The 25,545-nt window shown below is 40.5% G+C and overlaps 6 long non-coding RNA genes across 10 annotated transcripts in view; 3 read left to right on the plus strand and 3 right to left on the minus strand.

Moving 5' to 3' along the window:
• On the plus strand, window positions 1-7,375 carry LOC135091103 (uncharacterized). The gene is made up of 5 exons (XR_010262323.1): window positions 1-56; window positions 1,237-4,339; window positions 5,669-5,774; window positions 6,317-6,481; window positions 7,019-7,375. It is a non-coding gene; the product is annotated as an uncharacterized LOC135091103 (long non-coding RNA).
• LOC135091106 (uncharacterized) lies at window positions 2,225-25,319 on the minus strand. The gene is made up of 3 exons (XR_010262328.1): window positions 25,187-25,319; window positions 13,408-13,547; window positions 2,225-2,294 (listed from the first exon to the last, which is right to left on the minus strand). It is a non-coding gene; the product is annotated as an uncharacterized LOC135091106 (long non-coding RNA).
• On the minus strand, window positions 7,836-8,986 carry LOC135091111 (uncharacterized). Its single transcript, XR_010262333.1, has 2 exons — window positions 8,785-8,986; window positions 7,836-8,438 (listed from the first exon to the last, which is right to left on the minus strand). It is a non-coding gene; the product is annotated as an uncharacterized LOC135091111 (long non-coding RNA).
• LOC135091093 (uncharacterized) lies at window positions 9,627-18,635 on the plus strand. 2 transcript variants are annotated; one of them, XR_010262302.1, is made up of 7 exons: window positions 9,627-9,910; window positions 12,519-12,902; window positions 13,684-13,807; window positions 14,426-15,622; window positions 16,870-16,975; window positions 17,508-17,667; window positions 18,275-18,635. It is a non-coding gene; the product is annotated as an uncharacterized LOC135091093 (long non-coding RNA). The 2 variants fall into 2 exon arrangements; XR_010262301.1 differs by lacking the exon at window positions 9,627-9,910 and adding an exon at window positions 11,284-11,339.
• Window positions 18,702-22,172, minus strand: LOC135091102 (uncharacterized). 2 transcript variants are annotated; one of them, XR_010262322.1, is made up of 5 exons: window positions 21,972-22,172; window positions 20,632-20,820; window positions 20,397-20,553; window positions 20,041-20,245; window positions 18,702-19,536 (listed from the first exon to the last, which is right to left on the minus strand). It is a non-coding gene; the product is annotated as an uncharacterized LOC135091102 (long non-coding RNA). The 2 variants fall into 2 exon arrangements; XR_010262321.1 differs by having other exon boundaries at window positions 18,702-19,694.
• Window positions 21,483-25,545, plus strand: part of LOC135091097 (uncharacterized) — an 8,742-nt gene continuing 4,679 nt past the window's right edge. Inside the window, exons 1-3 of one of the 3 annotated variants that reach the window (XR_010262313.1) lie at window positions 21,483-21,674; window positions 24,289-24,692; window positions 25,383-25,506. This is a non-coding gene — a long non-coding RNA (uncharacterized LOC135091097). Of the gene's footprint in view, window positions 21,675-24,288; window positions 24,693-24,730; window positions 25,507-25,545 lie in introns of those variants that run through there. The other 2 variants (XR_010262314.1, XR_010262312.1) reach the window with 2 other exon arrangements.

The raw sequence follows: 25,545 nt of genomic DNA on the forward strand, positions 1-25,545 counted from the left end.
GACGTCACGGCCGCCATCATGGACCAGGGACCTTGATCGGCTCCGCTGTCTCCTCGGTAATAATTATCGTACTTTGCAGTGTTTTCCTGGTGTTTCCAGGTGTTTCTAAACTCAGACGTGTAGATAAGAGTAGAATGAGTAAGAAAATAAGAGAAATAGAGGAGGAAGAGGAAGGGAGAAGGAATAGAGGAGGTGGTAAAACAGAAAAATGCTAAGAAAACAATATTTATCTTAATTTTCCCTGCTGCCCTGTCTGTCTTGGTAGTATTTGTCTTCCCTGACAGTGCTTCCAGTGTATTTGGTGTGTTTAAGAGGTGTTGGAGTGTGTCTGGAGGTGTTTAGGGAGTGTTGCAGTGTGTCTGGAGGTGTTGAAAGGGTGTTGAAGTGTGTGTTTTAGGGATTTGGTGATGTTTGAGTCAATATTTAACGTTCCTGGTGTGTTTTGGGGTGTCTTTGGCTTGTTTAGGAGTGCTTTAAGTGTGTTTGGGACTGTTTTCAATGTTTTGTGATGTTTCAAGTGTATTTTAGGATGTTATGGACGAGTTTGGGTGTGTTTTGTGTGGATACCGGGGAATTTTGGGTGCGTTTGTGGGTATTTTAGGTCAGTCTGGGTGTTTTGGGGTGTTTTAAGTGTGTTTTGGGCCGTTTTCAGTGTTTTGGGATGTTTTAAGTGTGTTTTAGAATGTTATGGATGAGTTTGAGTGTGTTTTGGGTAGGTACGGTGTGTTTTCGATGCGTTTAAAGTCAATTGGGTGAGTTTTGGAGTATTTTAAGTGTGTTTGGGGATATTTTGGTTCACTTTCGATGTGTTTAGGGTGTTTTTTTGTGCGTTTAGGAGTGTTTAAGGTGTTTTAAGGTGTTTTAGTGTGGTTGGAGTTGCTTTTGAGGTGTTTTGGTTATGTTAAAGGCATGTTGCAGATAAGTACTGGGTCTTTGAGGGTAGAAGTGGTGTGCTGGAGGTAAAATAAAAGGTTCTGGAGTGTTTAAGGGGGGACTGTGATAGTAGAAGCGTGTCAGGGGTGTTATAGCGTGTGTTGTGATGTATGAAGCTTCTAGATGCACGTGTGTGGGATGTCTGGGTCTGTACGAGGTGTTGTGGTGTTGGAGTCCTAGCAGGGGAAGGTACTGGAGGTTGTAGTGATGGGTAGAGGGTAAAAACAGAGGTACACTTTAGGTTAGGTAAGGTTAAGTGTTCATTGGTGTTGATTCAGTAATACGATCTTTTTTTCTTTTAAGATACAAATGTAGAGGGACGAAATAGGGAAGCAGGAAGACCACCACCATCACCACCAGCAGTGTGGAAGAAAGTTTAGGCAAGCGAAGAAAGTTGGAAAATTAATAATTAAACGCTTGCTGTCTTTTATTATCTTGAGTATAAAATGGTTATATGACAATCTCTCTCTCTCTCTCTCTCTCTCTCTCTCTCTCTCTCTCTCTCTCTCTCTCTCTCTCTCTCTCTCTCTCTCTCTCTCTCTCTCTCTCTCTCTCTCTCTCTCTCTCTCTCTCAGCTTTGTATTAGTTACCCGTTGACAGAAGTGACAGCCGCGTTTTCTCTTGTCAGATGTAAACAAAGCGGTAGTTTCCTTCCAGCTGGTGATAAAACTCTTTCTCGCTCTTCCTCACTGTCCCACGTCACGGAAGCAGTGTGTGTGTGTGTGTGTGTGTGTGTGTGTGTGTGTGTGTGAAGAAGAAAATGCTATATTATATCTACGTGTTTAAAAGTTTCCTTCATTTAAGTCCAAAGAGGCTGGCTGGCTGATGCTAAGGAAGGAAGAAAGGGGTGGTGTTTAGGGGTCTGGGATGGAAAGCGAGTGATGTGTTTTGTAGCCTTCAGATAAGAAATATTAACAAAGTTTACACAGTGGGAAAATTTTGGTGGTGAGAGAGAAAATGACTAAAATATTACCTCAAATTTAACCAAACGTGGTGGAGCTTCACACTCCTCAGCTGACCCTAATGAAACCAAGCCTAACCCAAAGAAGCTTACCCTAACTTGTGTCTGGTGCTTCCTCCTCCCCAAGACTGGCTATCTCGTGTCTTAATCCCAAGCTGGCCTAACCAAACTTTACCTAACCTAACCTAAGCAATTCTAACCTAACCAAACCTTACCTAAGCAAGCCTAACCTAGCCAAGCCTTACCTAACCTAGCCTAACCTAACCTAACCTAACCTAGCCAAACCTTACCTAAGCAAGCCTAACCTAGCCAAGCCTTACCTAACCTAACCTAACCTAACCTAACCTAGCCTAGCCAAACCTTACCTAAGCAAGCCTAACCTAGCCAAGCCTTACCTAACCTAACCTAACCTCACCTAACTTAACCTAAAGAAACCTAGCCAAACCTAACATAACCTAGCCTAACCAAACCTAACCTAACCTACATCCTCTTCCCACGGCCCCACTTAACCAAACCTAATGTAACTTTCAGAGCAACGGCAACCCTCCGATCCGGCAAGCAAGTTGGCGGCAGCGATGGCGGTGGCGGCGGCAGTGGTGGTGAGGTGAACGGCAGGGACAGAGGGGCAGTACAGGCTGCGGACATCAAGGAGAAGGTGAGCAGGGTGTTGTGTTGGTGTGTGTTGGTGTGTGTTGCTAAGCTGAGATGCAATATTTGTCACTCAACACTCGTGCAACACTGCCTCCATGCACAAGTGTGTCGGGAAAATGATTTAAAGTCGTAAAAATGTTCTTGTTTTACTTTATTTATTTATTTATTTATTTTGTTTTATTTTTTGTATATATAGGAGGGACACTGGTCAAAGGGAACTAAGTACAATAAGAAAAAAATACTGAGAAAAAATAAAAGATAAAAAAGACCTCACTTAACCTAACCTAACCTAACATAAGCTAACTTAACCTAACATAACTTAGCCTAACCTCTTTTAACCTAACATAACTTAACCTAACTTAACTTAACCTAACCTAACCTAACTTAACCTAACCTCTTTTAACCTAACCTCTTTTAACCTAACCTAACCTAACTTAACTTAACCTAACTTAACCTAACCTCACTTAACCTCACTTAACCTAACCTAACGTAACTTAACCTAACCTAACCTAACCTCACTTAACCTAACCTCACTTAACCTAACATAACCTAACCTCACTTAACCTAACGTAACCTAACCTAACCTAACACCCACAGAGGAACGCACGGACAAGCAAGGTGTTATTCGGCAGTCTGATCCTGGACCTGCTCGGCTTGAAGGTGGTGCTGCCCGTGTCTCCTGCTCTCCTCGACTGTTACTCCAAGCACAACACCAGCGGCTTGTATTCCTCTCAGCTCTCCTGTGTGACTTATTACCAGCATATCATCGGTTTCGCTGCGAGGTTCCATTCTGTCTTGTTTGGTAATTAAGTGGGTTTGTTGTGTTTTGTTTTGGTTTATATATTTTTAGCTTGTTTTTATTATTATTTTTTCAATTTTTTTATCCTATTATCTATTTATTTATTTTTTGTTTGTTTGTTTGTTTACAGGGTGTGTGTGTGTTTGTTTGTGTTCCTGCTGTTCAATATTGCAGCTTGTTTTCTTTATTATTGTTATTTTTTGTTTTATTCTATTTCAGTGTTCTGAGGGAGTCTTCAGGTGTTTTTGGGGTGTTTTGGGGTGTTTTTGGAGTGTTTTGGGGTGTTTTTGGTGTGTTGTGAAGTGTTTTGATGTGTTTTGGGGTGATTAAGGGGTGTTTTGAAGTGTTTTGTGGTGTTGTGGAGGTGTTTTGGGATTTTTGGTGTGTTTTAAAGTGTTTTGGGATGTTTTTGGAATGTTTTGATGTGTTTTGAGATGTTTAGGAGTATTTTTGGAGTATTTTGGTGTGTTTTTGGAGTGTTTTGGGATGTGTTTGTAGTGTTTTGGGGTGTTTTGGGATATATTGAAGGTGTTTTGGTGTGTTTTTGGAGTGTTTTGGGGTATTTTGGGATGTTTTGGTGTGTTTTGGGTTATTTTGATAGTGTTTTGGTGTGTTTTTGGAGTGTTTCTGGGTGTTTTGGAGTATTTTGAGGGTGTTTAAAGATGTTGTGGTAGTTTAAAATATATTGTTAGTTTACTTTTTGTTAACTTTTTATTTTCTTATGTATTATTTTATTTCTTATTTATATTGTGGTGTGTTGTCGGTGTGTCCTAACCTAACCTAACCAGCCTACCCTCTCCTAACCTCCCCTCAACCCACAGGCACTGATTGGCGTGACATTCAGCATAGGCTTCACCGTTGGGCACACTGTGGGGGCTGCGTTCTCCCGCTTGGGAAGTACTGGGTGGTTCGCGGCCTCGGCTGTCTACGCACGCACTCTCACTGTGGCTAACATAATATTCTTTGCTGTCTTCTTCCAGGAATCGCTGCCTGAGGTGTGTGTTTGTGTGTGTGTGTGTGTGTGTGTGTGTGTGTGTGTGTGTGTGTGTGTGTGTGTGTGTGTGTCTCTCATTTTTTTTTTTTATTATGTATATTTTTTTTGTTTTTGTATAATTTTTGCTTATTTTTTTTTCCTTTCATTTTTTCTTTCTTTGCTTATTTTGTAATTTGTTTGTATTTCCTTGTGTCTCTGAATGTTGTTAAAGAGAGGTGCATTGTGAGTAAAGCATCATTTTCTCTTTCCTTTCCTCATTTCTTTACTTTTCCCTCTTATTCCTTCCTTTCTGTCATCATTACAAACCCTTTCTATTCATTAGAAACCCTTTCTCTCATTTTCCTTACCATAAACCATCAAAACATCTTAACAATCTCATTTAAATCACTTTTCTTTTCATTATCATCTGTTTGTTTACATTCTCTTGCTTTCTTTCACTTATTAATTCATTACACTCCTGTTTGTGTGTTTAGGAATGTTTTGAGATATTTTGGGGTGTTTTGGAGGTGTTTTGGGGTGTTTTTTCAAGTGTTTTGAGGTAAATTGTCTGTTTTTGGGTATATTTGTCTGTTTTTGTCTGTTTTGGGGTATATTTGTCTGTTTTTGTCTGTTTTTTGGGTATTATTGGGCTTTTGGAGGTGTTTTGGGGGTGTTTTTGCAAGTGTTTTGAGGTAAATTGTCTTTTTTGGGTATTTTTTGGGTTTTGGAGATGTTTTGAGGAGTGTTTTTGCAAGTGTTTTGAGGTAAATTGTCTTTTTTGGGGTATTATTGGGGTTTTGGAGGTGTTTTTTCAAGTGTTTTGAGGTAAATTGTCTTTTTTTGGGTATTATTGGGGTTTTGGAGGTGTTTTGGGGGTGTTTTTTCAAGTGTTTTGAGGTAAATTGTCTGTTTTTGGGTGTTTAATGGTGTTTTGGGAGTGTTTTGCAAGTTTTTGAGGTAAATAGTGTGTTTTGGGGTGTTTAATGGTGTTTTGAGAGTGTTTTGCAAGTGTTTTGAGGTAAATAGTGTGTTTTGGGGTGTTTAATTTTGTTTTGGGAGTGTTTTGCAAGTGTTTTGAGGTAAATAGTTTGTTTTGGGGTGTTTAATGGTGTCTTGGCGGTGTTTCAGGGTTATATAGGGGTGTTTGGGGGTGATCTAGGGTAAGTAGTGTTATCAAGGCTGTAGTGGAAGTTACTGTGGGTTTTCAAAGGGTGTTTCCATGGTGATTCACTTGTATTTTATCCCTTGTACAGTAAAACTCCCTTTCCCTGAGTTGGCAACACTGTTTGTTTACGTTCGCTGTTGCCTCGTCGTGTGTGAGTCAGATTTGTGTCTTGTTCTTCCACCGCAGGGCAGAAGGAGGAGGGACATCGGTGCCAGTTTGACCGAGGCTTGGGAGGTGATCAATCCTAGGGCTCTGTTCTCCGTCAGCTGTGTCAAGGGCCTGGGCAGAGAAGGTGTGTGTGTGTGTGTTTGTATGTTCAGTATTGTGTGTTTGTTCGTGTTTGTAGTATTGTGTGTGTGTGTGTGTGTACTAGCAAATATTCCCTTATGTTTACTCCTGAAACACACACACACACACACACACACACACACACACACACACACACACACACACACACACACACACACACACACACACACACACACACACACACACACACACACACACACACCACCTCCTGTTCTTCCTCCTCCTCCTCTCCCTTCATTCATACACACACACACACACACACACACACACACACACACACACACACACACACACATACACACACACACACACACACACACACACACTCACACACACACACACACACACACACACACACACACACACACACACACACACACACACACACACACACACTACCTCCCGTTCCTCCTCCTCCTCCTCTCCCTTCATTCATAAACATCTGTCTTTCTCTCTCTCTGTAGAACACATGAAATTAATACAACTTAGCCGAGTTTACTTCCTCTACCTGTTCCTGTATTCCAGCCTGGAGTTAACGCTGATCTTCGCGACCCACCACAAGCATAGTTACGACTCGTTGGCGCAGGACCGCAAGTTTTCCTTCCTGGGCCTGGTCATGGCAATTACACAGAGAGGGTTTATGCGAAGTTTTAAGACTGGAACTGAAAAAGCAACTGCCAATTAGATATGGTGTGTTCTGGGGTGTGTGTGTGTGTGTGTTGGAGAGGGTTTGTGTGTGTGTGTGGCCGGGAAAGGGTTGCCTGTGTGTGTGTTTTCAAGGGTGTTTTCATGGTTCGAGTTTAACAGGGTGTAGTGGAAGTTACTGAGGTTTTCAAGGGTGTTTTTCTTGGTTCTTGTTTAACAGGGTGTAGTGGATGTTACTGGGGTTTTCAAGGGTGTTTTCATGGTTTTTGTTTAACAGGGTGTAGTGGAAGTTACTGGGGTTTTCAAGGGTGTTTTCATGGTTCTAGTCTAACAGGCTGTAGTGCAAGTTACTGGGGTTTTCAAGGATGTTTTCATGGTTCTAGTTTAATGGGCTGTAGTGGAAGTTACTGAGGTTTACAAAGTATATTTTCAAATCTATATTTTTACTGTGTAGAATTACAATATAAAACAACAGGATTTATCAGTAACAGTTTAAGTAACAATTAGTTTAAGATCATATTATTTTCTTTTCCTTGCATTTAATCATTGTATGCCTGTATCTAATTCATGTTGGTTTCACAGGCACACACCTACATTGTGATGCAGCTCCTTGGAGGTAGAGAGCTGGCTGCCTCAGAGGATCAGGAAACACGAGAGGTTCACAGAGGCTCGCCTCGGGCTTCGGTCGTCGTGAGGAACCTGGTGTCAGCAGTTCACTACGTGCACAGGAAAAGCATCAGTGTTCACGGAGACCTAAAGCCAGACAGGGGTGAAAAGGGTTGGTGTTGAGGATAGACAGAAAAGAAAAGAAAGGAAAGGTAAAAAAAGGAAGTTTTTTTGCATTGATTTTCCATCTGCTTATTTTAAAGAATTTATTGCATGGAATATTATTGATCTCCATCATTTGTATGGCCTTTATAATAAAAAGTATGAATTTATTCCATTCAGATATTATCCTTCTCCGAGGCCATTCTAATCTAAACATCTTTTCACGGAATCTCTTGTTCAAGGATTCTTCTGAAGATTCAGTTATTAAGATTGTGGATTTTGGGTTTGCACATTTGATGCCTGACAAGGAAAAGGATGGCAGCACGAAGACACCGTGCTTCACTGTTCACTATGCAGCGCCAGAAGTGTTGCTGCAAGCTGTGCAGTGCAGAAGGGAGCAAATGGTACTGCTTGAACATTCATGCACTGGTTGAGTATCTTGTGTGTAATTTTATGATGAAAGGTTTTTAATGCAGGGACAGTTGTTTATAGGCATTTTTACATTATTTTTAGTGTACAACCATCCAAAAGGCATTTAGCTCAGTGTTACTGCAACAACCACACAGTACTGAATGTAGGGTTTCCTGTTTCATTAGAGATTTCTCTGCAGTGGTGTTTTCAATACAAGGAGTGTTTTCTATAGTTATTTTCTTTATTTTGAGGGCTTGCTATAATATCCTGCACAACTCTAAAAATACATCAAATTAACCTCCCACCAAAGCACAATACAGACACTTCCATTGGCTGTAACATTACTGCTAATACTGCAACATTCTTCCTGAGGGGAACCACACACATTAACAATAACACATGTTACAAAAAACTACACCAAACATATTAAGCTCAACATTTTTGTATAATAATTTTTAGAAACATGAATGACCAAAAATGGTTCTAGGATAAAAGAGGAAAAAAATGACAGAACACTACAGCATAACAGTACAAATGGCAGGTGTGTCTCTTTTCTCTTATTCCTTATTTGCAAGGATTAAAGCTGTTACCTTCTTGTTACACAAGAAGTGGGACGGTACAGTTCGCTAAGCTGCCGGTACACGTAGGATGGTGCAGTACCTCGACTGAAATAAAAGAGATTTAAATGGTCAGCAGCCATTATTTAAAGCTAAGTGAGTAGATGTGCAAGATAAACAGGGTACAGTAAAATCCCTCTTATCCGGCATCACATTTCTTCACAGCCCATCAAGCTAAATTTGTATGTGGGAGTGCACACATACAGCTGAAAATGAAGATTTGTGACAATAAGCAAAATGCACAATTCATGCCATGATTTTCAATATTATATAGGTACTGATCTGATAGTATCTAGCTCCACATGAGACAACAACAGGTTGAGGTTTGAGAAAGGACCATTCAACACTCAACACGAGGAATGTTTATCCACCTACATGAAATAAACATGTGGAAAAGGAATGTATCAAAAACTGGAATCAAGAATTTCTGTGAGAATAAAATGGTATGTACTTTTGTGATACCTTCCCTGTTCAATTTGCAACAGTAAATATGTTTCAAATACTGCCCCACTGAAAGAGGTATCAGGATAATGACTAACAAATAAAACTTACTGGAACAGAATAAAACTTTGGTGGTGAGGCAAGAGAGGCTGCACCAACAAAGGTCTCAATGCCTCCGTTGGTCACCACCGTCTCGGTGCCAACGATGACCTTTGATGACCTTGTTGACACGTGACATGATGGGGAACACTGCAGAGTCTTGAATTAATGTTGTCTCAATTCCAGCAGTACATAAAGCTTTTGCCACTGGGTGACCCTGCACAAGTAAAAGATGTATTGAGAACATAAGAACATAATAAAATAAAGGAAGCTGCAAGAAGCCATCACTAAGAGAGAGAGAGAGAGAGAGAGAGAGAGAGAGAGAGAGAGAGAGAGAGAGAGAGAGGAGAGAGAGAGAGAGAGAGAGAGAGAGAGAGAGAGAGAGAGAGAGAGAGAGAGAGAGAGAGAGAGAGAGGCTGTACTTAAGCAATTATATCTTTCCATACCACACACACACACACACACACACACGCACACGAACGTTTCCCTAAGGGCTCTCCTTGACACACAGAGAAAGGCTGGTAATTCTCTGTTGATCATTAGCTACAGTATGGAAGCCTCTGTTATACTTGGATATCTCTGTGGAGTATTGTTGTTTTTTAACGTTAAATGGTAAATACTTAATAATGATAAGTTGAGATATAACACAGTATTAAGCCAAGCCTTCAATTCACACAAGCTTTTCAATGATTTCACATTACGCCACACAAGGGACGAGACATTGCAGTCTAAGACCCGCCAGGACCAGTTTGAATTTGGCGCTTCAATCAGTAACATCTAGATACTTTGACAATTACAGTTATAATGGCCTGAGATTTATTTTTACACGCTTATAATTATTTATATTTAATTTTCTATTAGTTTAGTATAATATAAAAGAAGTTGGTGCTTGTTATTGAAAGCTAAGTGTGTTGTGGATAGGTTTGCCTGCGTACTGTGCGGAGCAGGCTGGGACGGACGACACAACCAGACGTCAGACACAAGGCACTAGGTTAAAAGGGTGCCATAAACTGGTGCTTTATTTAACGTATTTTCGCAGAACAAGACAGTGACAGGGGCCGTGGTGGGTGCCTGCGTGTGCTGGTGCAAGCTTGGTGCCTGCCGGGAGGTGCCTGCAGTGCCACAAGGGATAATATTGGTAAGAAACCGGCCCACCACTTGTCCAGCCAGCTAATTTGCACAGTGTGATGTAACAGGCGGTAACTGTGATAGTGTTGTTACGTGTCACCCACAACAACAACACAGGGCTGTCAGGTCAGTGGTTAACCTTACTGTTTATTGTTGAGCCTCGTATTTCATGTTTTTGCACCTGGTTAGGAATATATTGACGTGACCCAGCATTCCACGGTGCCACAAGCGCTCCAAGCCTCCACCACAAAACTCTTACTAATTAACCATGACAGGAATTATAAAAACGTCAAAAAAATACACTTATCTAATGTTATCAGCTGAGGTGGAGGCAGCCTTCCCCATTTGTCCGCCAATATCTGCTTCATTTCTCACTTATTGTAAGCCTAACACGTCACTAAGTGGAGCCACATAACTAGGATTTCATATCCGCTAGCTAGATATATCTGCCATTGCCTCATTTAGTTACGATGGAAGAATAACAGGCAAAATAGCGGCTGTTCTCTTCACTGACAAAGGCCGCCATGATGCCTGGCTACCTCTGCCAACCTGCTTCAACCTGTGGGTTCCAATATTTTTTTATTTTTTTCTTAACTTCTTTATTCTGCTCGTATAGCATGTTTTTTATGGTTTATAAAAATAATTATTTGCTTTAGAAGTATTTTCGTGGCTTGTGTTGAGTTGTGTTGAATTTTGTGTTGCTTGCCGAAAATGCGGGGTGTTTTTTTAGCAGTATTTTGACAAACTTGATTTTTTATTTCACGTTCTAACTACGTCTTTTGTATTTCTAAAAATTGCTTATGATTTTTAAATTGTTTTTTGGTTCCTGTTGAGAGAAATAAGTGGACTTTAAAAATGGTTTATGGTCCTGTTAAAAGTTGTTATTACAACACTTTTTGTGTTATTGTCTCTCTATTTGAGCTTGTAACTAACTTTTCATTGCTTGAAAAAATTGTTTGTATGTTTTAAAGTGTTTTGTCTTGTTGTTGAGTCAAAATAGGTGGACTTTTCAGTGGTTTTTAATCGTATTTAGGTTCAACACTTGGTTTTTACACAATTTCGGTTTTATTTGTTTACTTCTTGTTCCAGGTCACTTTTGATTGTGTAAGATGATAGTTCAGATTTTTTAAAAATTTTTACGTTCCTAAAAATTCAAATGTTGTGGACTTTTCAATGATTTATATGGTGCCGAATATTTCAACACTTTTTCCATATTTCATTTGGATATTTTTTAAATACTACTCAGGCTAAAGCTGTTTTAATATTGTGAATATTATTTTAAGTATTTGTCAAGTCAGAATATATACGGCATTCCAGCCTAGCTCCATTTTTTCGAGGGGTCAATTTCGAAATGAAATCCGTTACGGTACGTAAAATTGCCGTGACGTCACGGCCGCCATCATGGACCAGGGACCTTGATCGGCTCCGCTGTCTCCTCGGTAATAATTATCGTACTTTGCAGTGTTTTCCTGGTGTTTCCAGGTGTTTCTAAACTCAGACGTGTAGATAAGAGTAGAATGAGTAAGAAAATAAGAGAAATAGAGGAGGAAGAGGAAGGGAGAAGGAATAGAGGAGGTGGTAAAACAGAAAAATGCTAAGAAAACAATATTTATCTTAATTTTCCCTGCTGCCCTGTCTGTCTTGGTAGTATTTGTCTTCCCTGACAGTGCTTCCAGTGTATTTGGTGTGTTTAAGAGGTGTTGGAGTGTGTCTGGAGGTGTTTAGGGAGTGTTGCAGTGTGTCTGGAGGTGTTGAAAGGGTGTTGAAGTGTGTGTTTTAGGGATTTGGTGATGTTTGAGTCAATATTTAGCGTTCCTGGTGTGTTTTGGGGTGTCTTAGGCTTGTTTAGGAGTGCTTTAAGTGTGTTTGGGACTGTTTTCAATGTTTTGTGATGTTTCAAGTGTATTTTAGGATGTTATGGACGAGTTTGGGTGTGTTTTGTGTGGATACCGGGGAATTTTGGGTGCGTTTGTGGGTATTTTAGGTCAGTCTGGGTGTTTTGGGGTGTTTTAAGTGTGTTTTGGGCCGTTTTCAGTGTTTTGGGATGTTTTAAGTGTGTTTTAGAATGTTATGGATGAGTTTGAGTGTGTTTTGGGTAGGTACGGTGTGTTTTCGATGCGTTTAAAGTCAATTGGGTGAGTTTTGGAGTATTTTAAGTGTGTTTGGGGATATTTTGGTGCACTTTCGATGTGTTTAGGGTGTTTTTTGTGCGTTTAGGAGTGTTTAAGGTGTTTTAAGGTGTTTTAGTGTGGTTGGAGTTGCTTTTGAGGTGTTTTGGTTATGTTAAAGGCATGTTGCAGATAAGTACTGGGTCTTTGAGGGTAGAAGTGGTGTGCTGGAGGTAAAATAAAAGGTTCTGGAGTGTTTAAGGGGGGACTGTGATAGTAGAAGCGTGTCAGGGGTGTTATAGCGTGTGTTGTGATGTATGAAGCTTCTAGATGCACGTGTGTGGGATGTCTGGGTCTGTACGAGGTGTTGTGGTGTTGGAGTCCTAGCAGGGGAAGGTACTGGAGGTTGTAGTGATGGGTAGAGGGTAAAAACAGATGTACACTTTAGGTTAGGTAAGGTTAAGTGTTCATTGGTGTTGATTCAGTAATACGATCTTTTTTTCTTTTAAGATACAAATGTAGAGGGACGAAATAGGGAAGCAGGAAGACCACCACCATCACCACCAGCAGTGTGGAAGAAAGTTTAGGCAAGCGAAGAAAGTTGGAAAATTAATAATTAAACGCTTGCTGTCTTTTATTATCTTGAGTATAAAATGGTTATATGACAATCTCTCTCTCTCTCTCTCTCTCTCTCTCTCTCTCTCTCTCTCTCTCTCTCTCTCTCTCTCTCTCTCTCTCTCTCTCTCTCTCTCTCTCTCACTAAGCTTTGTATTAGTTACCCGTTGACAGAAGTGACAGCCGCGTTTTCTCTTGTCAGATGTAAACAAAGCGGTAGTTTCCTTCCAGCTGGTGATAAAACTCTTTCTCGCTCTTCCTCACTCTCCCACATGCAGTGTGTGTGTGTGTGTGTGTGTGTGTGTGTGTGTGTGAAGAAGAAAATGTTATATTATATCTACGTGTTTAAAAGTTTCCTTCATTTAAGTCCAAAGAGGCTGGCTGGCTGATGCAAAGGAAGGAAGAAAGGGGTGGTGTTTAGGGGTCTGGGATGGAAAGCGAGTGATGTGTTTTGTAGCCTTCAGATAAAAAATATTAACAAAGTTTACACAGTGGGAAAATTTTGGTGGTGAGAGAGAAAATGACTAAAATATTACCTCAAATTTAACCAAACGTGGTGGAGCTTCACACTCCTCAGCTGACCCTAATCAAACCAAGCCTAACCCAAAGAAGCCTACCCTAACTTCTGTCTGGTGCTTCCTCCTCCCCAAGACTGGCTATCTCGTGTCTTAATCCCAAGCTGGCCTAACCAAACTTTACCTAACCTAACCTAAGCAATTCTAACCTAACCAAACCTTACCTAAGCAAGCCTAACCTAGCCAAGCCTTACCTAACCTAGCCTAACCTAACCTAACCTAACCTAACCTAACCTAGCCAAACCTTACCTAAGCAAGCCTAACCTAGCCAAGCCTTACCTAACCTAACCTAACCTAGCCTAGCCAAACCTTACCTAAGCAAGCCTAACCTAGCCAAGCCTTACCTAACCTAACCTAACCTAACCTCACCTAACTTAACCTAAAGAAACCTAGCCAAACCTAACATAACCTAGCCTAACCAAACCTAACCTAACCTACATCCTCTTCCCACGGCCCCACTTAACCAAACCTAATGTAACTTTCAGAGCAACGGCAACCCTCCGATCCGGCAAGCAAGTTGGCGGCAGCGATGGCGGTGGCGGCGGCAGTGGTGGTGAGGTGGACGGCAGGGACAGAGGGGCAGTACAGGCTGCGGACATCAAGGAGAAGGTGAGCAGGGTGTTGTGTTGGTGTGTGTTGGTGTGTGTTGCTAAGCTGAGATGCAATATTTGTCACTCAACACTCGTGCAACACTGCCTCCATGCACAAGTGTGTCGGGAAAATGATTTAAAGTCGTAAAAATGTTCTTGTTTTACTTTATTTATTTATTTATTTATTTTGTTTTATTTTTTGTATATATAGGAGGGACACTGGTCAAAGGGAACTAAGTACAATAAGAAAAAAATACTGAGAAAAAATAAAAGATAAAAAAGACCTCACTTAATCTAACCTAATCTAACATAAGCTAACTTAACCTAACATAACTTAGCCTAACCTCTTTTAACCTAACATAACTTAACCTAACTTAACTTAACCTAACCTAACCTAACTTAACCTAACCTCTTTTAACCTAACCTCTTTTAACCTAACCTAACCTAACTTAACTTAACCTAACTTAACCTAACCTCACTTAACCTCACTTAACCTAACCTAACGTAACTTAACCTAACCTAACCTAACCTCACTTAACCTAACCTCACTTAACCTAACATAACCTAACCTCACTTAACCTAACATAACCTAACCTCACTTAACCTAACGTAACCTAACCTAACCTAACACCCACAGAGGAACGCACGGACAAGCAAGGTGTTATTCGGCAGTCTGATCCTGGACCTGCTCGGCTTGAAGGTGGTGCTGCCCGTGTCTCCTGCTCTCCTCGACTGTTACTCCAAGCACAACACCAGCGGCTTGTATTCCTCTCAGCTCTCCTGTGTGACTTATTACCAGCATATCATCGGTTTCGCTGCGAGGTTCCATTCTGTCTTGTTTGGTAATTAAGTGGGTTTGTTGTGTTTTGTATTGGTTTATATATTTTTAGCTTGTTTTTATTATTATTTTTTCAATTTTTTTATCCTATTATCTATTTATTTATTTTTTGTTTGTTTGTTTGTTTACAGGGTGTGTGTGTGTTTGTTTGTGTTCCTGCTGTTCAATATTGCAGCTTGTTTTCTTTATTATTGTTATTTTGTGTTTTATTCTATTTCAGTGTTCTGAGGGAGTCTTCAGGTGTTTTTGGGGTGTTTTTGGGTGTTTTTGGAGTGTTTTGGGGTGTTTTTGGTGTGTTGTGAAGTGTTTTGATGTGTTTTGGGGTGATTAAGGGGTGTTTTGAAGTGTTTTGTGGTGTTGTGGAGGTGTTTTGGGATTTTTGGTGTGTTTTAAAGTGTTTTGGGATGTTTTTGGAATGTTTTGATGTGTTTTGAGATGTTTAGGAGTATTTTTGGAGTATTTTGGTGTGTTTTTGGAGTGTTTTGGGATGTGTTTGTAGTGTTTTGGGGTGTTTTGGGATATATTGAAGGTGTTTTGGTGTGTTTTTGGAGTGTTTTGGGGTATTTTGGGATGTTTTGGTGTGTTTTGGGTTATTTTGAGAGTGTTTTGGTGTGTTTTTGGAGTGTTTCTGGGTGTTTTGGAGTATTTTGAGGGTGTTTAAAGGTGTTGTGGTAGTTTAAAATATATTGTTAGTTTACTTTTTTTTAACTTTTTATTTTCTTATGCATTATTTTATTTCTTATTTATATTGTGGTGTGTTGTCGGTGTGTCCTAACCTAACCTAACCAGCCTACCCTCTCCTAACCTCCCCTCAACCCACAGGCACTGATTGGCGTGACATTCAGCATAGGCTTCACCGTCGGGCACACTGTGGGGGCTGCTTTCTCCCGCTGGGGAAGTACTGGGTGGTTCGCGGCCTCGGCTGTCTACGCACGCACTCTCACTGTGGCTAACATAATATTCTTTGCTGTCTTCTTCCAGGAATCGCTGCCTGAGGTGTGTGTTTGTGTGTGTGTGTGTGTGTGTCTCATTTATTTTTTTTATTATGTATATTTTTTTTGTTTTGTATAATTTTTGCTTTTTTTTTTTTTTTTTTCCTTTCATTTTTTCTTTCTTTGCTTATTTTGTAATTTATTTGTATTTCCTTGTGTCTCTGAATGTTGTTAAAGAGAGGTGCATTGTGAGTAAAGCATCATTTTCTCTTTCCTTTCCTCATTTCTTTACTTTTCCCTCTTATTCCTTCCTTTCTGTCATCCTTTCTATTCATTACAAACCCTTTCTCTCATTTTCCTTACCATAAACCATCAAAACATCTTAACAATCTCATTTAAATCACTTTTCTTTTCATTATCATCTGTTTGTTTACATTCTCTTGCTTTCTTTCACTTATTAATTCATTACACTCCTGTTTGTGTGTTTAGGAATGTTTTGAGATATTTTGGGGTGTTTTGGAGGTGTTTTGGGGTGTTTTTTCAAGTGTTTTGAGGTAAATAGTCTGTTTTTGGGTATATTTGTCTGTTTTTGTCTGTTTTTTGGGTATTATTGGGGTTTTGGAGGTGTTTTGGGGGTGTTTTTGCAAGTGTTTTGAGGTAAATTGTCTTTTTTGGGTATTTTTTGGGTTTTGGAGATGTTTTGGGGGTGTTTTTGAAAGTGTTTTGAGGTAAATTGTCTTTTTTGGGTATTATTGGGGTTTTGGAGGTGTTTTTTCAAGTGTTTTGAGGTAAATTGTCTTTGTTTGGGTATTATTGGGGTTTTGGAGGTGTTTTGGGGGTGTTTTTTCAAGTGTTTTGAGGTAAATTGTCTGTTTTTGGGTGTTTAATGGTGTTTTGGGAGTGTTTTGCAAGTTTTTGAGGTAAATAGTGTGTTTTGGGGTGTTTAATGGTGTTTTGAGAGTGTTTTGCAAGTGTTTTGAGGTATATAGTGTGTTTTCGGGTGTTTAATTTTGTTTTGGGAGTGTTTTGCAAGTGTTTTGAGGTAAATAGTTTGTTTTGGGGTGTTTAATGGTGTCTTGGTGGTGTTTCAGGGTTATATAGGGGTGTTTGGGGGTGATCTAGGGTAAGTAGTGTTATCAAGGCTGTAGTGGAAGTTACTGTGGGTTTTCAAAGGGTGTTTCCATGGTGATTCACTTGTATTTTATCCCTTGTACAGTAAAACTCCCTTTCCCTGAGTTGGCAACACTGTTTGTTTACGTTCGCTGTTGTCTCGTGTGTGAGTCAGATTTGTGTCTTGTTCTTCCACCGCAGGGCAGAAGGAGGAGGGACATCGGTGCCAGTTTGACCGAGGCTTGGGAGGTGATCAATCCTAGGGCTCTGTTCTCTGTCAGCTGTGTCAAGGGCCTGGGCAGAGAAGGTGTGTGTCTGTGTGTTTGTATGTTCAGTATTGTGTGTTTGTTCGTGTTTGTAGTATTGTGTGTGTGTGTGTGTGTGTGTGTGTACTAGCAAATATTCCCTTATGTTTACTCCTGAAACACACACACACACACACACACACACACACACACACACACACACACACACACACACACACACACACACACACACACACACACACACACACACACACACACACACCACCTCCTGTTCCTCCTCCTCCTCCTCTCCCTTCATTCATACACACACACACACACACACACACACACACACACACACACACACATGCACACACACACACACACACACACACACACACACACACACACACACACACACACACACACACACACACACACACACACACACACACACACACACACTACCTCCCGTTCCTCCTCCTCCTCCTCTCCCTTCATTCATAAACATCTGTCTTTCTCTCTCTCTGTAGAACGCATGAAATTAATACAACTTAGCCGAGTTTACTTCCTCTACCTGTTCCTGTATTCCAGCCTGGAGTTAACGCTGATCTTCGCGACCCACCACAAGCATAGTTACGACTCGTTGGCGCAGGACCGCAAGTTTTCCTTCCTGGGCCTGGTCATGGCAATTACACAGAGAGGGTTTATGCGAAGTGTTAAGACTGGAACTGAAAAAGCAACTGCCAATTAGGTATGGTGTGTTCTGGGGTTTGTGTGTGTGTGTGTGTGTGTGTTGGAGAGGGTTTGTGTGTGTGTGTGGCTGGGAAAGGGTTGCCTGTGTGTGTGTTTTCAAGGGTGTTTTCATGGTTCGAGTTTAACAGGGTGTAGTGGAAGTTACTGAGGTTTTCAAGGGTGTTTTTCATGGTTCTTGTTTAACAGGGTGTAGTGGAAGTTACTGGGGTTTTCAAGGGTGTTTTCATGGTTTTTGTTTAACAGGGTGTAGTGGAAGTTACTGGGGTTTTCAAGGGTGTTTTCATGGTTTTTGTTTAACAGGGTGTAGTGGAAGTTACTGGGGTTTTCAAGGGTGTTTTCATGGTTCTAGTCTAACAGGCTGTAGTGCAAGTTACTGGGGTTTTCAAGGATGTTTTCATGGTTCTAGTTTAATGGGCTGTAGTGGAAGTTACTGAGGTTTACAAAGTATATTTTCAAATCTATATTTTTACTGTGTAGAATTACAATATAAAACAACAGGATTTATCAGTAACAGTTTAAGTAACAATTAGTTTAAGATCATATTATTTTCTTTTCCTTGCATTTAATCATTGTATGCCTGTATCTAATTCATGTTGGTTTCACAGGCACACACCTACATTGTGATGCAGCTCCTTGGAGGTGGAGAGCTGGCTGCCTCAGAGGATCAGGAAACACGAGAGGTTCACAGAGGCTCGCCTCGGGCTTCGGTCGTCGTGAGGAACCTGGTGTCAGCAGTTCACTACGTGCACAGGAAAAGCATCAGTGTTCACGGAGACCTAAAGCCAGACAGGGGTGAAAAGGGTTGGTGTTGAGGATAGACAGAAAAGAAAAGAAAAGAAATTAAAGGTAAAAAAAGGAAGTTTTTTTGCATTGATTTTCCATCTGCTTATTTTAAAGAATTTATTGCATGGAATATTATTGATCTCCATCATTTGTATGGCCTTTATAATAAAAAGTATGAATTTATTCCATTCAGATATTATCCTTCTCCGAGGCCATTCTAATCTAAACATCTTTTCACGGAATCTCTTGTTCAAGGATTCTTCTGAAGATTCAGTTATTAAGATTGTGGATTTTGGGTTTGCACATTTGATGCCTGACAAGGAAAAGGATGGCAGCACGAAGACACCGTGCTTCACTGTTCACTATGCAGCGCCAGAAGTGTTGCTGCAAGCTGTGCAGAAGGGAGCAAATGGTACCGCTTGAACATTCATGCACTGGTTGAGTATCTTGTGTGTAATTTTATGATGAAAGGTTTTTAATGCAGGGACAGTTGTTTATAGGCATTTTTACATTATTTTTAGTGTACAACCATCCAAAAGGCATTTAGCTCAGTGTTACTGCAACAACCACACAGTACTGAATGTAGGGTTTCCTGTTTCATTAGAGATTTCTCTGCAGTGGTGTTTTCAATACAAGGAGTGTTTTCTATAGTTATTTTCTTTATTTTGAGGGCTTGCTATAATATCCTGCACAACTCTAAAAATACATCAAATTAACCTCCCACCAAAGCACAATACAGACACTTCCATTGGCTGTAACATTACTGCTAATACTGCAACATTCTTCCTGAGGGGAACCACACACATTAACAATAACACATGTTACAAAAAGCTACACCAAACATATTAAGCTCAACATTTTTGTATAATAATTTTTAGAAACATGAATGACCAAAAATGGTTCTAGGATAAAAGAGGAAAAAAAATGAAAGAACACTACAGCATAACAGTACAAATGGCAGGTGTGTCTCTTTTCTCTTATTCCTTATTTGCAAGGATTAAAGCTGTTACCTTAGAGATCACAAGAAGTGGGACGGTACAGTTCGCTAAGCTGCCGGTACACGTAGGATGGTGCAGTACCTCGACTGAAATAAAAGAGATTTAAATGGTCAGCAGCCATTATTTAAAGCTAAGTGAGTAGATGTGCAAGATAAACAGGGTACAGTAAAATCCCTCTTATCCGGCATCACATTTCTTCACAGCCCATCAAGCTAAATTTGTATGTGGGAGTGCACACATACAGCTGAAAATGAAGATTTGTGACAATAAGCAAAATGCACAATTCATGCCATGATTTTCAATATTATATAGGTACTGATCTGATAGTATCTAGCTCCACATGAGACAACAACAGGTTGAGGTTTGAGAAAGGACCATCCAACACTCAACACGAGGAATGTATATCCACCTACATGAAATAAACATGTGGAAAAGGAATGTATCAAAAACTGGAATCAAGAATTTCTGTGAGAATAAAATGGTATGTACTTTTGTGATACCTTCCCTGTTCAATTTGCAACAGTAAATATGTTTCAAATACTGCCCCACTGAAAGAGGTATCAGGATAATGACTAACAAATAAAACTTACTGGAACAGAATAAAACTTTGGTGGTGAGGCAAGAGAGGCTGCACCAACAAAGGTCTCAATGCCTCCGTTGGTCACCACCGTCTCGGTGCCAACGATGACCTTTGATGACCTTGTTGACACGTGACATGATGGGGAACACTGCAGAGTCTTGAATTAATGTTGTCTCAATTCCAGCAGTACATAAAGCTTTTGCCACTGGGTGACCCTGCACAAGTAAAAGATGTATTGAGAACATAAGAACATAATAAAATAAAGGAAGCTGCAAGAAGCCATCACCCCTACATGTGGCAGTCCCTGTGTTATGTATTGTGCACATCAGACACGATGACGTGAAAGAGACGCATAAAACACCTTACATCATATTTAGGGGCACGTTCGGCAACAATAACGTGGAATTTCCTTTGTGTGGCTGCCTTGGTCAGGAAGGCCAAGACCAGTGGACACATTGCACACGTCACAATGACCTCATCATTGTGAATCTTGCTTACACCTTGGGCAGCTATCAATTCTTGGCTGAAATAAAAGGAATCAATATAATACTGGTAACAAACAATGTCAATGTCCCAAATGTCAGTGTAATCTTTACTCTACCTTTGTTCAACCTCAGCTTTCTGTTCACCAATGGCCTCAAGTACTCTGTCCTGCAGCTCTGGAATAACCTCCGTGCATTTTGGGAGATCTCCACATGCAGGGTGAGTCTACTAGCATGGACTGTGAGAGGCTTGGGTACTCCACACCTTGTTTCTCTCCACGTGGTGTGTTGTGTTCGTCAATTACTATCTGCGTGAAGAAGAAAAAATAACTTAAATAAATAAATGAGATACACACACACACACACACACACACACACACACGAGGGCAGACAGGCAAAATACGTAGAGAGAGAGAGAGAGAGAGAGAGAGAGAGAGAGAGAGAGAGAGGCTGTACTTAAGCAATTATATCTTTCCATACCACACACACACACACACACACGCACACGCACACGAACGTTTCCCTAAGGGCTCTCCTTGACACACAGAGAAAGGCTGGTAATTCTCTGTTGATCATTAGCTACAGTATGGAAGCCTCTGTTATACTTGGATATCTCTGTGAAGTATTGTTGTTTTTTAACGTCAAATGGTAAATACTTAATAATGATAAGCTGAGATATAACACAGTATTAAGCCAAGCCTTCAATTCACACAAGCTTTTCAATGATTTCACATTACGCCACACAAGGGACGAGACATTGCAGTGTAAGACCCGCCAGGACCAGTTTGAATTTGGCGCTTCAATCAGTAATGTCTAGATACTTTGACAATTACAGTTATAATGGCCTGAGATTTATTTTTACGCGCTTATAATTTTTTACATTTAATTTTCTATTAGTTTAGTATAATATAAAAGAAGTTGGTGCTTGTTATTGAAAGGTAAAAGTGTCTTGTGGATAGTTTTGCTTGCGTACTGTGCGGAGCAGGCTGGGACGGACGACACAACCAGACGTCAGACACAAGGCACTAGGTTAAAAGGGTGCCATAAACTGGTGCTTTATTTAACGTATTTTCGCAGAACAAGACAGTGACAGGGGCCGTGGTGGCTGCCTGCGTGTGCTGGTGCAAGCTTGGTGCCTGCAGTGCCACCAAGGCTAATATTGGTAAGAAACCGGCCCACCACTTGTCCAGCCAGGTAATTTGCACAGTCTGATGTAATAGGCGGTAACTATGATAGTGTTGTTACATGTCACCCACAACAACAACACAGGGCTGTCAGGTCAGTGGTTAACCTTACTGTTTATTTATTGTTAAGCCTGGTATTTCATGTTTTTGCACCTCGTTAGGAATATATTGATGTGACTCAGCATTCCACGGTGCCACAAGCGCTCCAAGCCTCCACCACAAAACTCTTACTAATTAACCATGACAGGAATTATAAAGACGTAAAAAAAATTAACTTTACTAATGTTATCAGCTGAGGTGGAGGCAGCCTTCCCCATTTGTCCGCCAATATCTGCTTCATTTCTCACTTATTGTAAGCCTAACACGTCACTAAGTGGAGCCCCATGACTAGGCTTTCATATCCGCTAGCTAGATATATCCGCCATTGCCTCAATTAGTTACGATGGAAAAATAACAGGCAAAATAGCGGCCGTTCTCTCCACTGTCGAGGGCCGCCATGATGCCTGGCTACCTCTGCCAACCTGATTCATCCTGTGGGTTTCAAAATTTTTTTGGTATTTTTCTTAACTTCTTTATTCTGGTCGTATAGCATGTTTTTATGGTTTATAAAAATAATTATTTGCTTTAGAAGTATTTTCGTGGCTTGTGTTGAGTTGTGTTCAATTTTGTGTTGCTTTACGAAAATGTAGGGAGTTTTTTTGGCAGTATTTTGACAAACTTGTTTTTTTATTTCACGCTCTAATTACGTCTTTTGTGTTTCTAAAAATTGCTTATGATTTTCAAAATGTTTCTTCGTTCCTGTTGAGAGAAATAAGTGGACTTTAAAAATGGTTTATGGTCCTGTTAAAAGTTGTTATTACAACACTTTTTATGTTATTGTCTCTCTATTTGAGCTTGTAACTAACTTTTCATTGCTTGAAAAAATAGTTCGTATGTTTTAAAGTGTTTTATCTTGTTGCTGAGTGAAAATGGGTGGAATTTTCAGTGGTTTTTAATTGTATTTAGGTTCCAACACTTGTTTTTTACACAATTTCGGTTTTATTTGTTTACTTCTTGTTCCAGGTAACTTTTGATGGTGTAAGATGATAGTTCAGATTTTTTAAAAATTTTTACGTTCCTGAAAATTCAAATGTTGGGGACTTTTCAATGATTTAAATGGGGCCGAATATTTCAACACTTTTTCTATAATTCATTTGGATATTTTTTAAATACTACTCAGGCTGGAGCTGTTTTAATATTGTGAATATTAGTTTAAGTATTTGTCAAGTCAGAATATATAAGGCATTCCAGCCTAGCTCCATTTTTTCGAGGGGTCAATTTCGAAATGAAATCCGTTACGGTACGTAAAATTGCCGTGACGTCACGGCCGCCATCATGGACCCGGGACCTTGATCGGCTCCGCTGTCTCCTCGGTAATATTTATCGTATTTTGCAGTGTTTTCCTGGTGTTTCCACGTGTTTCTAGACTCAGACGTGTAGATAAGAGTAGAATGAGTAAGAAAATAAGAGAAATAGAGGAGGAAGATGAAGGGAGAAGGAATAGAGGAGGTGGTAAAACAGAAAAATGCTAAGAAAACAATATTTAGGTTAATTTTCCCTGCTGCCCTGTCTGTCTTGGTAGTATTTGTCTTCCCTGACAGTGCTTCCAGTGTATTTGGTGTGTTTAAGAGGTGTTGGAGTGTGTCTGGAGGTGTTTAGGGAGTGTTGCAGTGTGTCTGGAGGTGTTGAAAGGGTGTTGAAGTGTGTGTTTTAGGGATTTGGTGATGTTTGAGTCAATATTTAGCGTTCCTGGTGTGTTTTGGGGTGTCTTAGGCTTGTTTAGGAGTGCTTTAAGTGTGTTTGGGACTGTTTTCAATGTTTTGTGATGTTTCAAGTGTATTTTAGGATGTTATGGACGAGTTTGGGTGTGTTTTGTGTGGATACCGGGGAATTTTGGGTGCGTTTGTGGGTATTTTAGGTCAGTCTGGGTTTTTTTGGGGTGTTTTAAGTGTGTTTTGGGCCGTTTTCAGTGTTTTGGGATGTTTTAAGTGTGTTTTAGAATGTTATGGATGAGTTTGAGTGTGTTTTGGGTAGGTACGGTGTGTTTTCGATGCGTTTAAAGTCAATTGGGTGAGTTTTGGAGTATTTTAAGTGTGTTTGGGGATATTTTGGTGCACTTTCGATGTGTTTAGGGTGTTTTTTGTGCGTTTAGGAGTGTTTAAGGTGTTTTAAGGTGTTTTAGTGTGGTTGGAGTTGCTTTTGAGGTGTTTTGGTTGTGTTATAGGCATGTTGCAGATAAGTACTGGGTCTTTGAGGGTAGAAGTGGTGTGCTGGAGGTAAAATAAAAGGTTCTGGAGTGTTTAAGGGGGGACTGTGATAGTAGAAGCGTGTCAGGGGTGTTATAGCGTGTGTTGTGATATATGAAGCTTCTAGATGCACGTGTGTGGGATGTCTGGGTCTGTACGAGGTGTTGTGGTGTTGGAGTCCTAGCAGGGGAAGGTACTGGAGGTTGTAGTGATGGGTAGAGGGTAAAAACAGAGGTACACTTTAGGTTAGGTAAGGTTAAGTGTTCATTGGTGTTGATACAGTAATACGATCTTTTTTTCTTTTAAGATACAAATGTAGAGGGACGAAATAGGGAAGCAGGAAGACCACCACCATCACCACCATCACCACCAGCAGTGTGGAAGAAAGTTTAGGCAAGCGAAGAAAGTTGGAAAATTAACAATTAAACGCTTGCTGTCTTTTATTATCTTGAGTATAAAATGGTTATATGACAATCTCTCTCTCTCTCTCTCTCTCTCTCTCTCTCTCTCTCTCTCTCTCTCTCTCTCTCTCTCTCTCTCTCTCTCTCTCTCTCTCTCTCTCTCTCTCTCTTAGCTTTGTATTAGTTACCCGTTGACAGAAGTGACAGCCGCGTTTTCTCTTGTCAGATGTAAACAAAGCGGTAGTTTCCTTCCAGCTGGTGATAAAACTCTTTCTCGCTCTTCCTCACTGTCCCACGTCACGGAAGCAGTGTGTGTGTGTGTGTGTGTGTGTGTGTGTGTGTGTGTGTGTAGAAGAAAATGTTATATTATATCTACGTGTTTAAAAGTTTCCTTCATTTAAGTCCAAAGAGGCTGGCTGGCTGATGCTAAGGAAGGAAGAAAGGGGTGGTGTTTAGGGGTCTGGGATGGAAAGCGAGTGATGTGTTTTGTAGCCTTCAGATAAAAAATATTAACAAAGTTTACACAGTGGGAAAATTTTGGTGGTGAGAGAGAAAATGACTAAAATATTACCTCAAATTTAACCAAACGTGGTGGAGCTTCACACTCCTCATCTGACCCTAATCAAACCAAGCCTAACCCAAAGAAGCCTACCCTAACTTCTGTCTGGTGCTTCCTCCTCCCCAAGACTGGCTATCTCGTGTCTTAATCTCAAGCTGGCCTAACCAAACTTTACCTAACCTAACCTAAGCAATTCTAACCTAGCCAAACCTTACTTAAGCAAGCCTAACCTAGCCAAGCCTTACCTAACCTAACCTAACCTAGCCAAACCTTACCTAAGCAAGCCTAACCTAGCCAAGCCTTACCTAACCTAACCTAACCTCACCTAACCTAACCTAAAGAAACCTAGCCAAACTTAACATAACCTAGCCTAACCAAACCTAACCTAACCTACATCCTCTTCCCACGGCCCCACTTAACCAAACCTAATGTAACTTTCAGAGCAACGGCAACCCTCCGATCCGGCAAGCAAGTTTGCGGCAGCGATGGCGGTGGCGGCGGCAGTGGTGGTGAGGTGGATGGCAGGGACAGAGGGGCAGTACAGGCTGCGGACATCAAGGAGAAGGTGAGCAGGGTTTTGTGTTTGTGTGTGTTGCTAAGCTGA

This window comes from Scylla paramamosain, chromosome 36 (genome assembly GCF_035594125.1).
Source record: "Scylla paramamosain isolate STU-SP2022 chromosome 36, ASM3559412v1, whole genome shotgun sequence".
Lineage (NCBI taxonomy): Eukaryota > Metazoa > Arthropoda > Malacostraca > Decapoda > Portunidae > Scylla > Scylla paramamosain.